At 37.9% G+C, this 13,659-nt stretch overlaps 1 long non-coding RNA gene across 1 annotated transcript in view; it reads right to left on the bottom strand.

The window, feature by feature from the left end:
* Positions 1-13,659, bottom strand: part of LOC138823408 (uncharacterized) — a 52,727-nt gene that overhangs the window by 28,539 nt on the left and 10,529 nt on the right. The window contains exon 2 of the long non-coding RNA XR_011370791.1: positions 11,592-11,716. This is a non-coding gene — a long non-coding RNA (uncharacterized lncRNA). The remainder of the gene's footprint in view (positions 1-11,591; positions 11,717-13,659) is intronic.

A 13,659-nucleotide genomic window follows, 5' to 3' on the forward strand; every position in this document is an offset into this window, starting at 1 on the left:
ATTGTTTTCTACATTATTGTCTGTTAGAAAATGCAGGAATTTTGGCTCCACTCCTAGAGAGTTTTATTCAATAAATTCAAGGTGGTAGGATTCTAAAATCTGTATTTATGAAAATAGTACAGGTTATTCTTATGCAGATAATCCAAAAACCACACTTAGAAGAATATACTAGATTCTAGAGATGCCTGGCTCTGCCATATAATAGTTTTTAACCTTTAATAAGTAAGTCAGCATCTCTGAGTCTAGGTTCCCTTGTTTGAAAGTGAAGATTCATACCTACTCTACCTACCTCACAAAGTTGTCAGTTAAGATCAAATGGAAACAACCATATGAAAACCATATAGCATCATGAAATATAAGGGATTAAGTTTATTGAGAATTTAACAGATTCATTTTAGGACTACTGTAGTATATTTCTTGACAATGTTGAATTCATGTGTGCATTCCTTGTTCAGCCTTTAAAACTAAAGATATGAAGAAACGAGATGTTGGAAAATAAGCTGTTATCCAACTTTTGTCAAAGTCCTAACTATTTGAATATCATGTTTCTTTCAAAGTGCATATATCTTAGTATGAATTATTCCTTGTCAGATATATCTGAATATTTGGCCCAATTTTTTTTTCTTTTTTCTACTATCCTCAGTCTTGGAACTGGAGTTAACACTGAAACAGGAGAAGTATAAATTCTTCATAGCTTATTAGTAACCCTTCCTCTATTCACTTATCTACAAAAAAAAAAATAGAATTTATGAGGCTTTCGTCAGAGAATCTCTCCTGAGAACAGCATGATTGAACCAAAACAAACATCCACAAACAAAAATAAGAAATTAAAATAAAAGGTGCCAGTTTGAGCTAAAAGATGTTGTCATCTAGCACCATCTGCATTACATTATCAACTGCCAAAATGTTCCGTAGTTTCTCGTAGAAGCAGGCCAAGTATTGACAGCTAAGTGAACGTTGCTATGAAAATCTTAACTTTGTGCTTCCAGATTTTTATATATTTATTGGTATCTGTTGTGTTAAACTAATTGTTGCCGCATACATAGGATGCTATGTTCCAGTTAGTTTCAGTGTCTTAATTTTGCCCCACAAAATTTACATAATATCATTAGTCCATTGCTCTAACAGTATTTAGTTTGGCCTACTCCATTAGACTAGTGCTCCAAGTTAATTTGTTTTTCTTTTTGAAGAAAATATTGCAGAGCATAGCAGAACATCAGTTTTAAGTTTCAGCTCACTTAAATGAATTTGAACAAGTTTGGACAGTTTCATACCATATGTTTAATTTGTGTCATGATTGGCATATGCTAACATTTAGTGTTCTATTTGCTCAATTGACAATTGAGAAAATAATAGTTCTATCTAATAAATTATCAAAAGAGTTTTGTAAAGTCCTTTGATTTCAGCAATATTGTTTTATTTAGTAATTAGGCAAAAAAATCCAAAACAATGTTAAGCTCAAAACAATTTGTTAGAAATAACAAAACAACTAATGCAAGGTTTAGTACATAGTAAGTTTTTCAATAAATATTTAAGTTAATGAACAATTCATGCCACTCAGTTTGCTTTTGTCCTAGTAATGAATTTCATGTTAAGGAAATTTGAAAGATTTAAACTAAGTCAAATGAATAACATATACATAAGTTATACTTCATGATGCTTATTTCTCCTAGCTTAACAGTCCATGTTACTATTTTAATTAAAAAATTAAATATATGTGCAAGCATGTGCTAACTCTAAAGCCAGGTGTGGTGGTATGCATCTGTAATTCAAGCTACTCCAAGCTAAAAGCAATAGGACAGTTAGTTCAAGGTCAGTCTGGGCTAGAACATAGCTGAAGTGATAGAGTGCTTACCTGGCATACGAGAGGCCCTCAGTGCTATCCTTAGCACCACAGGAAGAGATGTAATTAAAGTTCCTCTTACTCTTACACTAAATACATTTCTGTGCACCAGTTGAACAAGTAAACATTTAACAATTCTTTTTACTTTCTCTGCTGCTTTTTGGAGGAGCTTTATAAAACTCTTGAGACTCTCTTTAAATTAGAAAAATTTGGGCTGGGAAGGTGGCTCAGTGGTAGAGCGCTTGCTTTGCATGCCTGAGGCCTTGAGTTCGATTCCTCAGCACCACATAAGCAAAAAGAAAAAAGCCGGAAGTGGCGCTGTGGCTCAAGTGGTAGAGCGCTAGCCTTGAGCTGAAGAGCTGAGGGACAGCGCCCAGGCCCAGAGTTCAGGCCCCACAACCGGACACACACAAAAAAAAAGAAAATTAGAAAAATTTGCTGCATTTCAGCCTACTTCATTAGTTTCTTTGTGTTCATAGCTGAAAATAAATACATACCCATCTTAGTTTAACCTGTGTCCCGTGAAACAGAAGTACTTACATTGTTTTGAAAATAATAGATCATTCTTCGATATGATAAAACTGGAGCTTAGAAGATATTGATATACCAAAATTTCAGTGTACTTTTCATATTGCTTTTTGACATGCCAAAGGAGCATTTACGTGCTATCATATTTGGATGGCTTAGGAGGATTCCACTGGGCCTAGAATCCAATTATAATGTGAACGGACTCTGCTTCTTCAGCATACAGTGTGGATGAGGTCATTTTTGGTCTCTACCCACCTCTCGGGACTGTGAGGGTCAAATTGAGAGAACATGTATCCATGCTCTCTAAAACATGGGCTGCTATACAGATACAATTTGGATTAGCAGTATCTTGCAGAAAACAAGATGATGGTCTTTGGTAGTATCTATTTTTTTGTTGTTTTTGTTTTTTGCCAGTCCTGGGGCTTGAACTCAGGGTCTGGACACTGTCCCTGAGGTTCTTTTGCTCAAGGCTAGCGTGCTACCACTTGAGCCACAGCGCCACTTCTAGCTAAGGAATTAAACCCAGGGCTTCGTGCATGCTAGCCAAGCACTCTACCTAAAGCCACATTCCCAGCCCAGTACTATCTATTTTTAACATCAACAACCATTAAACCATTAGACCAGTATTCATTGGTATAATCTTAAATTTGAAAAAAGTTTTTAAAAAGAGTAGAGATTCTATTCTATTGTTCTGTCTCTTAGGTACGGAACACCACAATATAGACTCCGATTTTACATGGTAGAATCTGAGGTCAGTTCCACCCGATGCATGAGACTCTCCTCTGTGTTCCTTTTATATATAAGGGATTATCTGAGCACATTTGCTTGGCTTGCCTGGAATTTATTAAAAACAAAAGCAAAAACAAAAAGGAATATAGGCCCTCTACCTTTTTCTTTTTCTTTTTCTTTTTTTTTTTTGGGGGGGGGGTCTGGGCCTGAGTGCTGTCCCTCAGCTCTTCAGCTCAAGGCTAGCGCTCTACCACTTGAGCCACAGCGCCACTTCGGGCTTTTTTTCTTTTTGCTTATGTGGTGCTGAGGAATCGAACCCAGGGCCTCATGCATGCAAGGCAAGCGCTCCACCACTGAGCCACCTTCCCAGCACCCCCCCTCTACCTTTTTCTTTGGGAACTTTTATGTAGTTAATACTTTCCAATTGTGAATGGGTTTTGCTGAGGTAATTACCATAACTTGGTTTTCATCATGGCAAAATTGTACATGTACATGAATTTTTAAAGTACTAGTTTTTCCCCACTCTTACGTGTAGGCACACAAAGGGTAATGGTTTTATAGAACCTAGGCTTATAAAATAATTCAAATCTTTTAAATTTCTTTTATGCCTTCTTATTACAAAATAAGGAAAAGGGTGTTTCTTGCTACCTATATAATTTTATAATCTTACATTATTCTGATCTATTTTATATGAAAATACTTATAGTTCTTCACAATTTCATTCTCTTCCTCTTTGGTTTTTGTTTTTGTTGTTGTTGTTGTTGTTTTGTTTTTTGTTTTTGCTGGGTTCTGGGCTTGAACTCAGGGGCAGGGCACTGTCCATGAGCTTCTTTTTGCTCCAGGCTAGAGCTCTACCACTTTAGTCACAGCTCCATTTCAGCTTTGTTATTTCTCTTTAGTCAATCATGGGGACTTGAACTCTGGGCCTGCATGCTGTTCCTGAGCTCTTCAGCTCAAGGCAAGCTCTACCACTTGAGTCACAGCACCACTTCCAACTTCCAGCTTTTTGGGAAGTTGTTTATTAGAGATAAGAGTCCATGGACTTTTGTGCTGGGCTCGCTTTGAACCATGATCCTCAGATCTCAGTCTCTTGAGGATTACAGATGTGAGCCACCAGTGCCTGGCAGTTCCATTTACTTTTGAATTTAATTTTAATACTAAACTTCTTTAATAATTGAATTGATATGGGATTATAATTTTCTCACAGTAATCAAACCAGGAAAGAAAATGTTAAATTCTAGTCACAGCAACCATCTTTGTAGACATTCAATTGATTCACAGAGTTAATGTAAGTTATAAGTTATTAATGTAAGTTATAAGTTATATTTTTTTACTCTGTGATCTCTAATTGGAAAGTAAGTATAAAATTTTTTCACTAATACTTTAGTCAAATTCCAAACTAGTCCAACATTGCCTCCAATAAGATAAAGTAATTTAATCTATATAAATGCATTGGAGGATAATTTCCTTCAATTTTCTTTTTTTTTCTTTTTTTTTTCTCTTTTTGGTGTATATTTTAAATATTCTCCTGTTTCAGGAAGTCTCTTGTGTCCTTTCCATGGATATTTTGGTATATGCGAGTATTGTTCATAACATAGTCATTTTATTGGCCTCAACAAGTTTTCTATGATAAGAGAAAGATATTTTTTACTTCATAAAAATTCAGAACTTAAAGAGTAACTAGCAAAGTCAGTACCTTTTGGGGGGAGCCAGTACTCTTCCTGCTGAAGCCGTGCCTCTAACCCTTTCGGTCTGATTTTTTTGCCTGAGCTCAATGGGACTGGGATCTTCCTATTTATGCTTTTTGCTGTAGCTAGGATGACAAGCATGTATCACTGTACCAGCTTTTTTCTGTTGAGATGAGGGTCTCAAGAACTTGCCCAGACTTGCCTCAAATTTCAATCTTCCTAGTCTCAGCCCTCCTGAGTAGCAAGAATTATAGGGATGAGCCACTGTGCCCAGATCATCAAGGCAGTGCTTTTAAGACTTTTCAAGCTCATTATATCTCTAAAGCCCTGAATTCAGACCCCCCCCACTCCAAACATAAATCTATTCAAGATAAAGTTAATGAACAAATCCATTGTAACACTGACCCATTGATTTATTTTAAAAACTATGAGGTCTTATCAACATTATAATAATAATAAAATCTAAAGGAACTTACACAGGAATTGATTGACTTTTTTTTTTGTCTCATTTAAGGGTTGTGTTTTTTGTGGGTTTTTTTGTGTTCTTGGGATTTGAACTTAGGGCCCCATTCATGTTAGACAGGTACTCTATTATTGAGCTTTGCCTCTAGGCCTTGTTTGTGCTGATTCCTTTTGAGATGGGGTCATATTTCCTGTCCAGATGCACCTGGTCTATGACCTACCTATTCTAGACTGCCCATCCTAACTAGGATAACAGGCATGTGCCACTGTACCCAGCTCTCAGCTGAGAAGAATTCTCTCAGACTTTGCTACTTAGGCCAACCTTGAACCATGAGCCTCTCAATTTCATCTTCCAGAGAAGCTAATGTTATAACTGTGAGCCACATGGGCCCAGGCCCAAGAACTATTCTTAAACTGCATCCTAGATTCATTAAATAAATGCCTGATTTCCCTGGACATCTGAATGTCTTCTTGATTTAAAATAACTGTTCAAGAGAAACATGGTTTGTTATTTTAATTTTTTTCTGGCTGCACAGAAGATGTTTCCATAAAGGCTTCTTAATTATCAACTAATAAAATGCAACGATTCCAGTAATTCCATCCTTTCAACAAGGTTCTCCTGTGTTAACAGTGTTCTGGAGAACTAGGCCAAGAAGGTCCCTGTTGTTTCCAAAGGTCATTGTCTTGGCTCTAATTGTCTTCGTTAGCTCGTGTCAATGTCGTGAATGTTTTGGTCTGTGGATCTGCTATGGAAGTGATGGCTTTGGTGTCTGATGAGCAGAGGATAGTGGAAAGTTGTCTTAGGAAGGTGAACTGGTTTCTAGTGTGATTTCTTCAACTACTCTTACTTCCTTGTCTTGGGTGATTACAGTAGCTTCCAGAAATTAGGTTCTTCCTCATTCATAGAAGCCTATATGGTCATATATCATATAACATACAGTTATGGTATTTTAGTTGTGGACAGGCTGGACATATAAGAGTGGTTCCATTAGAGAGTCTGCCTGGTGGTGAGGCCATTCTGGTGTTCGCACCATGACCAGATGGCCTAACAACCCATTTCCCAGAAGCTAGCTCCCTTGTCTGGCAGCATGTGACCATTATAATGGTATTTTGATGATCTCTAAAAGAAAATTTATTTTCAGTTTCTTACATCTGCAAGTCTTTTTTTGTCACATTCATTACAGTTGAATCTGAGGTCCAATTTTGTTATTTTCTGGGTTTTGATAAATCAAATAACCCTAGAATTATTAGTATTTATCCACTTAACTGTTTTCCTATTTGTCTACTATGCTCAGTTTTGGAAAAGAATTTGACAAATATCTTCCCTTAGCCCTGCCCCAGAAAATAATATTTATTCATGAACCCAGACCAACACAGTAGTTCTATACATTGAACTGAGGTGAATATGTACTTGGAAATAATGTATTTATAAATGAATTTAAACTTTTGAAAATTACATAAAGAAGTCTCCAGTGTAAAATACTGGCCTAGAATTTTTTTGTCATCTTGTGCTATCTTTCTTCACTATAAATTAGATTAAGTCTGAATTATTTATCATTCATCTTCTTGTAATATCTAACTTCCCTAGAGTCAACCTATTATACATCTTCTCCCACGCCTCAGTGCTGGTGATTAAACTCTGAGCCTTTCCCATCCTAGGCAAGGTTCTATCAAGCTACATCCCTAGTCCTTGCTGTGTAGGCCAGGCTGGCCTTGAACTCACTATTCTCCTGCCTTAACTCTCTGAGTGCTAGTTAGCAGTTGTATACCACCATAGTTGGCTTTCCATATTTTTTTACCACCAACTTAAACAGATTGCGACGTATCTTCAGTTGCCAGATTTTGTTTCTGAGTTTTATTTTCTCATTGAAGTTTAAAAGTATTGTAATATTAAGGAGGATTTATAGTTTATTTTGTCATGAAAAAGTATATCACCACCACCATCCCTTTTTCCCCAACTCCAAGTAGAAAAGTTAGTTTGACAACTCAAAAGCTATTAAATTGGCTTATTTTGTTATTTGAAAAGTGTATGGTAATTTGTTCTTCAAAATTAACTTTTTAAATTAAGAAAATACCTCTTGGTATTTATTCTGATGTCAGTTTAGAGAATTATAATCAATTGTCTTCAATTAATAGTAATGATTAGTTATTTCACTTGCTATACTATGCAGTACCCAAAGCTCATATTTCATTAATATGAGCTGATTTTGAAGCTTTTTAAAAGTTTCATTTTATTTTACATTACTATATGTTAGCTTATTATCTCAATCTATTCTTGGCAGACCAGTAAGAAGCAGGCCAGTAAGATTCTTGCTACATGCATATATTTGGGTAAATTTTTCTGAACATATAAGATTTTTTTGTGTTTTGTGGGTTAAAAATGACCATAATGCTAGTGCTGGTGGCTCATGCCTGTAATCCTAGCTACTCAGAAGGTTGAGATCTGAGGCTCATGATTCAAAGCCAGTCAGGGCAAGAAAGCCATAAGACTTTTTTTCTTTTTTTGGTCGGTCGTGGGGCTTGAACTCTGGGCCTGGGCACTGTCCCTCAGCTTTTCAGCTCAAGGCTAGTGCTCTACCATTTGATCCACGACCCCACTTCTGGTTTTCTAGTGGTTTATTGGAGATAAGAGTCTCATGGACTTTCTTGCCGGCTTTGAAGCATGATCCCCAGATCTTAACTTCCTAAGTAGATAGGATTATAGGCATGAGCCACTAGCGCCCTCCAGACTCTTATCTCCAATTAACCACCAGAAAACCAGAAATGAAACTGTGGCTCAAAGTAATAGAGCACTACCTTGAGCAGTGCCCTGGCCCTGAGTTCAAGCCCCATGACTGGCAATTTAAAAAAAAGACTAAATGTACCCAGGAATTGATGGTTCATGCTTATAATCCTAGCTATTCTATTCAGGAAGCTGAGATCTCAAAAGCTGGGCTCAAAAACAGCCCAGGCAGTCAAATCCTAGAAATTCTTATCTCCACTTAATCAGCAAAAGGCTAGAACTGGAAGTATGGCTAAGTAAAGAGCTCATCCCAGCTCTTCTTACCAGCCTCTCAGAGGCTTTTAGAAACTACAGGAATCAGGGCTGGGAATGTGGCTTAGTAGTAGAGTGTTTGCCTAACCTGCATGGGGCCCTGAGTTCAGTCCTTGGTACCACATAATCAAAGAGTAAATAAAATTAACTTTTTTAAAAACTATATAAATCACAAGTTTTCTTCAAAGAAACTGCTTTGTCTTCTTACTAAATTTCTCCATTTTCAAAGATACTTTATCCATTTAAAGCAAATGCCTTTAGGGAATACGGTCTATAAGCCTTTCACTGAGTCTGTATGTGGTTTTCAAGTTTTTATAACTTGAGCTACTGTCCTATTATCAAGGGACTAGTCTCTAAATATCACTTAGAGGTAAAATAATTCTCCCTCTTTACATTTAATACAAACTGAAATTTTGCTAACTATAGAATTCTATTCTTTTGGTAAGCTTTGAAAATAATGACTACTAAAAAAAAAAGAAAATAATGACTACTCTGTAATATAGCCAACAAATCTGCCATAAAATGCCACTTAAAGCTTTTCTTTATACCTATCTCAGGTTATAAGAATAAGAGTAGATGAGTATAAAGAAGAATATAAAAATATAAAACTCATATACAGGAAAACTTCAGTTTTATGATCTAAAAAGTTGTGAATTAGGTTTTTCCAATATCAGAATCCATATTGCTATATAGGTAAGTTACATTGTTAAGAATAATAGATAACAGCTAAACCAACAGAGGCTATTAATTTAGTACCTAGTATACTCTAAAACACTCTAGGTGTCTTGGTTTTGGATAAATGTTTACACTGGAGAAAATTAGCTTTGAACACAATAATTATTTGGTAAACTTCCTCATTGAAAAGCTCACAGTACCCTGGACCTGCCCTTATTCATGTTCTATCTGACCTGTTTTTCAAATGCCACAACCCCAAACCTTCCCATCTGCATTCTATCCCCAGTAATCTCAGTACTTCCAAAGCCCAACCCCTATGAAGTGGTAGGAAGAAAGATATTTGCTCTAACCAATTCATTTCAAAGTGTGAGTGACTACAGCCTTTCACCTCACATAAACAAGTTAAAAATCAATTTAATCTCAATGGAAATTATCTTGTTAGTGTTGGGAGGACTTAGAAATTTGCCTCTTTTCCCTGAAGCCAGGTGCTGTCTGACAGTACTATGTAATTTCATGTGGTTTGGGGTCTGCTGATGTCCGGGCTACTCATGCTTCTCTCCTCTGTCAAGGGATTGTCTGGGACATCCTAGATCTTCCTGAGGCAGGCCTCTTTTAAGATTGTCGTGTTTCCCGCGCATTCCATCCTACTTCACATGTAGGCCTACTTCCATCTGTGCTCACGAATAGGAAACTTTCAGAGGAATACTGTCCAGGCTGTTTAGAAGAGTCGTTCTCCACGTTGCCATCATAGACACAGGAGGGTGGCTGGCGTGGTGGGACACACCTGTAATCCCAGCACCTCGGGCTGAGCGGAGTTGCTCTCATGAGTGTGAAGCCAGCCTGGGCTGCCTAGAGACCTGGCCTCAGACAGAGCGAGAAGAAGGGTAGGAAAGACAGTGCTCTTCGTTTTTATCTTTTAAAACATCCTATTACTTCTAAACACCTGGTCGTTGCCATGTTCTTTGTAAAGCCCCGTTCTGCATTCAGTTGCTGAGGTGATTTTAGTCCAGTCTTCGTTTTCGTCTTGCTTCATGGTACACACCCCTTGCTGGAAAGTGTCTGTGCCGAGACCTGGGCCTTGGTGGCGTCGGTCTTCGTGCGTCTGCACCCTGTGCGCGTGTGCGCATGTGCGTGGAGGTTCTGGTTCCTGTGGGGAATGGGTGGGAAGCATCGTGTGGGGCGCAAGCGCAGGAGCAGCGCCTGCGCGGCGCATGCGCGGAGCTTCCACATCAGCCCTCGTGCTTCACACTGCTCTTGTAGATTTATTTTGTTTACAGTAGACGATGTCAAGTTTTTTGTAACTGTTTTTTCTTAGCACTTTAACTGTGAGTGTACAAACTGATTTTAAATGTAGTGGTTGTATATTTTGGTTATAAATTGGAAATTTTTAATAAAATGCAATGATTTGTTCTGCTTTCTGTCATTGGATATAATTTCCTATGTCATCTTCCAGGTGCAGCCTAACAGAGTATGCTGCTGTGGTGTTTTTTAGTTTTCATATTTTCTGTCCTCCTATTTCTAAGTTTTTTAGTCAATTGCATAGGAATCACAGCCATCTGAGATACAGAACTTTATAAACACACTGTTCTATGGCATTTCCCTTTCTCTCATACTTTTTTGTCAGTATAGATAAGAATCATACTAAATCCTGTATACTTAACACTAGTAGACACCTAAAAGGGGCATGATAAGTATCTGCACAAAAATCAGGGAGGGAGGTATGGCTTGGTGGTACGTGTCTCCTTAGCAAGCTTGAAGCTTTGAGTTCAAAACCTCATAAAGTAATAATTAATGGATTTGTGTGGCTTAATTCCCTACATTTGGGGTAACGTTACAAGCAGCAATTAGAAACGGATACACTAAGCCTCTCATCTCACATTGGCAAGGTATGGCAAGAAATAATAATGGAAAATGGCCCAAGGATTCCATTAAGGATCAGAAACATTTCCAGGGATTGGCCATGTACCAGGAAGCAGGCTGTGTGGGAGTTCAGGCGGGGGATGGGGTTAAGACTGAATAACTTTTGGTCTCTAGAGCCTCCCTCCTGATTGTATTCCTTCTTTAGTTGTACAGCATTTTTCATTGTTTTCCTTTCCATGATCTTCTCATCTCCTATTTTCTTCTTCTAAAATAGCTCTTTGTTTTCCATCTATGAATATAATGAAGCATATGGTTTTTAAATTTTTTTATTATCTTTAGGTAGTTGTATAAACAAGTTGCCATTTATGAATATAATATATCTTGATCAATGTCACCACTTAACATTCTCACCCATCCCTCCCCTACCTCCTCTTTCCTTCTTAATAATTTTGTAGGACATATACATTGGCGTTTTAACTGTATTCTCCCCTTCTCTTGTCTACCTCTCTCCCCTTGACCCCACCCAAGCATATGTTTTTTATCCATTCCACATTCCTACCAGCAAACCTACTCATTTATCATGTTGATAATGGGCAGGTCAGGCCAAGGGAAAATGTTAGAGATTTTTAAGTGTGCCAAGTATTGGAATAGAGAGTTAGGGAGTATAACTCTGTTACCTGGCCTCCAGCTTCTGAGCAACATACACAAAAAGAGAATGATATGAACAATGAACTTAGAGACTTAGAAATACTGAAGCATTTAGCTAGCGTACCTGTGAGTCAGCCCAGCTGGAGAATGCTGTTGTCTTTCTTGCTGTTTCCTTGTAGACAGTTCAAGTCTAGGCCTTCAGGGCTAATCAAAGTCCATATCAAATTCGTACACTATCAGATGGTCTGCCTTGAAAAAACCAGAACATATCAAAGCGTTTCAACACTTCCTATGAATGGAATCAATGAAGCACATACATTTTTAGGAATTTTTTTTGACACCAGACTTGTTAGAAAATGTCTAAATATGGGGAATACATGCATGTATGTATCTGCAGGAAGCTTCTGTTCTCCCATATGTCCAGTGACCAGAAGGAAGAACGTTGTTCCCTGGCAGCAGGCTTGGGCACTGCTGAACCTGCTTCCAGGAGCTGTGGATAACAGCCCCCAGGCAGGGGCAGTGTGTGTGCCCCTCCATGCTGCTTGAGTGAAGTCCAAAAGAACTCTTGCCAGAATAACAAGGATACCTCCACTGCATCCTCAGAACTGCTCAGCCTTTCTGAAAATTCCCAAGGTCGTATGAGCCACATAGCTGCCAGAAACTGGGCTATTTCTGGAGCCACGACTCAAGCATTAAAACCAATTAGTAAGTCCAGAGGTCTCCAGGAGAAAGCAAAGGAAATCTTGTCCTTCCTTCCTTCTCCTGTCCTGGTCATGAATAGGAGTTCTTTTTGTAGAAACAACCATTTCTTGAAGTGTTCAAGCCTGTGTTTGTTGTCACAATTGTAGTGGGTTTTTTTTTCTAGAGCCAAAGGTCATGTTATATTTATATTATTTTTCTTGTTGATGAAAGTCATTTTAGAAAATGATATTTCAATAGCATCCATCATCCATTGATTTATTGAGTGAACAATGGTTTGTTTACCTACTCCTTACTCCAGGCAGTAAGATTAGACATTTAAAGAAGAAAATAGTATGGTTTCTACTCTTGGAAAGGTCATACTGTCGTGCTAGATAAACTTTCCACACATAGTACTAGAATGCCAATGTGATCAAAGTATTATGAAACATAGATGTGGAAGAAGTTACTTTCTGCCATAAGGATGAAGGAACAGAGGGATTTGCAGACTATGAAAGAATAAATCAGTAACTGATAAATGATATTGTTAGTCAAAACCAGCAAAATAAAACATATCAGGACAAGACATCATGCAGACTTCGTATTTTAGAGTCAACAGTTACAAAGTGAAAAATAACAACTTGAGTTTAAAGAAATAAGACATTAGGTGTATAAGGAATGCTGTTCTATGGGAAATGACTGGCAGGCTTGAAACCAAAAGGATTTCTAGGTATGAACAATATAATAACTGAAGCTAGAAAAGCACTAATACGTAGGGTGCTAGCCTTGAGCTGAAGAACTGAGGGACAGTACCCAGGCCCACAGTTCAGCCCCCCATGACCAACCAAAAAAAAAAAAAAAAAAAAAGAAAAGCACTAATACTAGTGAGCTAATGTATGGCTATTTTTTTAATTTAATGGCCAGAATTCCTCCATACTCCCTTCCAGAGGTGGACCGAAAGATGGAGCTTAATTCCATTACTTATGGATTGGACTTAATAATTCACTGCTTAGAAATGAGCAGGACAGTCTGGTGTAGTGATTTGGTGAAAGAAATTGTTGCTTTATTCCACTTCCCCACCCTGAACCACACATGAGTTTTATTGCAATAAAAGGGCTTTATGCTGGCTTTTCTCGGAAAAAAAAAAAAGAGAGAGAAATGAGCAGGACAGAAGTGAAAGTCTAGAAATTTGGAGATGTCATCATAGAGAACTTTTGCTTCTCTCTCAGATCCTCAGATCTCAGCCTCCCTGAGTAGCTAGGATTAAAGGCGTGAACCATCATCTATAGATGACACTTAAACCATGAGACTTCATGGGACCACCTGAAGTATAAGTAAAGACAAGGAAAAGATGAGGTTTAAGGACTTAACCCTGGACTCTCCAGCTTCTAGAAGTTGGGAAAATGAGAGGAGACCAGCAAGGCAGGTGAGAAGTCAGAAGGTAGCCATGTGACCTCTGACAGGGCAGTCAACTGAGGACTGGCAACCGGAAGTCTGTTTCAAACCTATCTATG

The sequence above is a fragment of the Dipodomys merriami genome, unplaced genomic scaffold (genome assembly GCF_024711535.1).
Source record: "Dipodomys merriami isolate MVZ:Mamm:240054 unplaced genomic scaffold, mDipMer1.0.p SCAF_12, whole genome shotgun sequence".
Taxonomy (NCBI): domain Eukaryota; kingdom Metazoa; phylum Chordata; class Mammalia; order Rodentia; family Heteromyidae; genus Dipodomys; species Dipodomys merriami.